This window comes from Dromiciops gliroides, chromosome 2 (assembly GCF_019393635.1).
Source record: "Dromiciops gliroides isolate mDroGli1 chromosome 2, mDroGli1.pri, whole genome shotgun sequence".
In the NCBI taxonomy this organism is placed as follows: Eukaryota; Metazoa; Chordata; class Mammalia; order Microbiotheria; family Microbiotheriidae; genus Dromiciops; species Dromiciops gliroides.
Window position 1 is genome coordinate 227131871 of NC_057862.1, and position 3928 is coordinate 227135798.

Consider the following 3928-nt stretch of genomic DNA (forward strand, 5'->3'; position numbering starts at 1 on the left):
TATATATATATATATATATATATATATATATATATATATATATATATATATATATATATATATATATATATATATATATATATATATATATTGGTGAGGCAATTGGGGTTAAGTGACTTGTCCAGGGTCACACAGCTAGTAAGTGTTAAGTGTCTGAGGCTGGATTTGAACTCAGGTCCCTCTGAATCCAGGGCCAGTGCTCTATCTACTGCACCACTTAGCTGCCCCTAAAATGATAGATGTTTTGTGGGACTTGAAAAAATTCCAGAAAATTCAGGAAACAGAGATGAAGTAGGAGAGCATCCTAAACAGGAAGGACAGCCACCAAAAATTTCCAGAGCTAAGAGATGGACTGTTTCGTTTTTGGAATAGAAAGGAATCCAGTCCCACTGTTTCAAAGAGCATACGGCAGGGAGTAAGATATAAGAAGACTGGTAAGGTAGGGGTATACATTGGGCTCTGAAGGGCTTTGAACATCAAATAGAAAACTTTATATTTGATCATAGAGGTGATAGGAAGTCACTGAGGTTTATTGAGGAAGGGGATGACATGGTCAGATATTTAGGTAAATCATTTTTGTGGATGACATATGGAATTCATTATGGTGATACTTGAGGCAGGCAGATGCACCAGCCCCCTATTGAAATAGTTTAAACATGAGATCCAGAAGGCCTCCACCAGGGTGTTGGTAGTATCAAAAGAAAGAAGAGGACATATCTGAAAAATATTGCAAAAATGAAATCAGTAGGCTTTGGTAATAAGTTGGATATGGGGGAGGTGAAAGATAGAGAGGAGTCAAGGATGAAACCAGGGGACTGAGATGATTTTGATGCCTTCAGCAATAATAAGGAAGTTGGGGAGAGGATCATGAGTTCAATTTTGGATGCATGAAGTTCAAAATGTCTTCTTGATATCCAGGTAACTAGAGGTCAGCAGAGAATTTAGGGAAGGATAGGTACAATTGTGAATCATCACAATAGATATGATCATTAAATCCATGGGAGCTGATAATGTCACCAAGTGAAAAGTATAGAAACAGAAGAAGGCCAAGAATAGAGCCCTGTAAGAGTACACTTGTGATTAGAGGGTATGACTTGGATGAAGATCCAACATGGGAGACTGAGAAGGAACAGTCTGGTATGTAGGAGAAAAAAGTGGACAGGATAATATCCTAAAAACCAAGAGAGAAAAATGTCAAGTAGAAGCAGGTCATCAACAAGATCAAAGAGACATGAAGAATGAGGATTGAGAAAAGTGCATTAGATTTAGCAATTAAGAGATCATTGGTAACTTTGGAGAGCAGTTGCAATGGAATGATGAGGTCAGAAGCCAGATTATAAGGGTTTAAAAAAGTGAGAGGAGAGGTGGAAGCACCTATTATTGACATTTATTGTTCTCAAGGACTTTAGTCCCAAATTACAGAAGAGATATAGAATGGTTTAAAGAATGAAAAGATCATGTGAGGGATTTTTGAGGATGAGATAGACATAGACTTGTTTGTAGGTATTAAGGAAGGCATTGGTTGGCAGAGATAGAAGATAAATAAGAAAGTGGGAATGATGAAGCAATTTTTTGGAGGACGTGGGATAAAATTAGATCACTAGTACAGGTAAAAGGGGTAGTCTTGGTAATGAGTAAGGCCACTTCTCCGTGTGAGACAAGGAATGCAAGACACTAGCAAAAGGCATCTGAGTGATAGGAGATGAGGAATAGGGGTGAATAGGTAGCTCACAGTGAATAGTCTCAATTTTTTCAACAAAATATGATACAGAGACTTTGTAGTCTAGCCTAGAGAATAGGGATGTTGTCAATATGCCAGCTCAATGTTGGAATAAGAGAAATCATTCAGGAGAAAATGCTACCATGGAAAGCAAAAAATTAAAAGCCCATGAATAAAATCATGGTCTCTGTACAGATTAAACTTGAGATGCCTGTGATGAAGGTTGTATCAGGCAATCACCAACTAGTGATGCTGTTAATAGATTATAACCTGTATACTCTAGACTGTGGGGAGCAAGGCCAGCTAGGTTGGGTGCCTGAGTTCTTAGCCAATCATGGGAGTCAGAAAGTGCTTGAGTAGCTGCACATCCCCCAATATGTATGTGCTCCTGAAGTCCAAGGGCCAGCAGGGCTCTGTCTTCCAGGATGCCATCTGTGGGGCCTGTTGCATCTTCATGAGGGCCATGTTTTTATTTTAACCTCTCCAATAACCACCAGGGTGGTACTCCAAGCATAAAGTCTTAATTTATATCACCCCATACCTAATCTGACATCATTCAAGAACTCCACCAAGTCCTGGGTGTCTTATCTCTGGAACAGCATCACACAATTTGTTTGGACAGGGCTGAGTACTGGCAACTGGGACTTGGAGTAGGAGCCAATGAGAAGAGCAGTCCCACCCACATTCCAAAGCTCATGTCATCTTATCAGTTGTCTGCAGTGACTTGGCTGGTTATGATGAAGCCTAGGAAGGCTGAGCATTTGCCAGGGGCATGAGCACCAACTTCCAGCTGGGCATGGGAAAGAATGACAATGTCTGGAGCCCAGTGGTGAAGTAGGGCAAATAGCAGGAGAATCAGATAGTTCTGTCAGTATCCAGTGGTGGGCAATTAATGAAATTGTCTGCTCTCTCTCCCTGCCCTCCATGGGAAAGGTAGGACTGCTTCAGTAGTCAGCAGAAAATTCCAAATTATAAAACTACCTTCCCCCCTCCAGCAGCAGAAATTGTGTCTTGGCTCCTTCAGGGATCATCAGGAAGAAGTGATTACATAGAAATATGCAAGGAATGAATAAATGGTCCAGTTCCCAGCCCAAAGCTGCTGCTCCAAAATGCATCTGATCTGCTTTCTCTTCAGGTCCCCTTACCCTGGCATCCCTCTGACTTTTGGATTAATATTTGTTAAAAGAAAGTGATTGAAGCTTCTGCAGGTCCTCTCCCATACTGCCTCTTCCCCCAAACCACCAGGAAGAAGCCAGAGATTTCTCCTCTGCAATGTCCAATTCACAGTATTTAAAATCATTAGAACATTCACTGAATAACTGCATTTGTTCTCCCACTCCTCACCCTCTTCAACTCTCTATCCCTGTATCCAGAATTTATCTCAACATCTCCTTCCCTACCCGTCTAGGGCTTTCAGCTAAGGATAATGTTTACTCACTTTACCACTTACCAAGGGAATTGGAATAAAATTAATCCCCAGAACATCAACTAACCAACAGGTTTGAGGCTGTCATTTACTCTCAGCCTGGTTTAGCCTGTCTGCCAAAAGGGTTTATTAAGGCATGGCTCATGATCATGATATAGCTTCTTGGAATCACAGGTGAGATTTGAGTGAAAGTAGACACAAAATGGTGGTAAGCAACCTTGAAAAGGGCTCAGCAAGCCTTCATATCAGAGGTACTGGTCCCACTTTAACAATCCATATACCTCAGATTGAAGTATTTCCATGGGGGACCTGAGATTCTATCATCAGACCCTGAAGTACAAGATGGGGAAATTGTGCTTTCTGGGCCTGATGCATGGTTTGGGTTTGATCCAGGGACAATAAATGAGAGCTCTGAGTATCACAGTTATCAGATGTTATTTCATGAGTTTTATCATGTATGATGTTTCTGTCTTTTTAGCTTGTGAATATAAACTTAGTTACTCTTTAACTGGAATGTTATTCTTTTTACTGTGATTTTTCTTAATTTCAGAGATTGTGGAAAAGAATTAATCTGTCATATTGCTGATCCCATGGTCTCACTTCATAGATTAAATTGCCTTTACAATGAGAATTTTTGGAACATAAATAACTATACCCCCTTCAGTTCTGGGGTCAGGAAGACCTGAGTTCAAATTTAGCCTCAGACACTTACTAGCTATATGACACTGGGCAAATCACTTAATCCTGTTTGCCTCAATTTCCTCATCTTTAAAATGAACTGG

The 3928-nt window shown here is 40.4% G+C and overlaps 1 pseudogene; it reads left to right on the top strand.

Annotated features, from left to right (window-relative positions):
- Window positions 1-1888: 1888 nt before the first annotated feature.
- On the top strand, window positions 1889-2657 carry LOC122738615 (annotated as a pseudogene).
- The last annotated feature ends 1271 nt before the right edge of the window (window positions 2658-3928 follow it).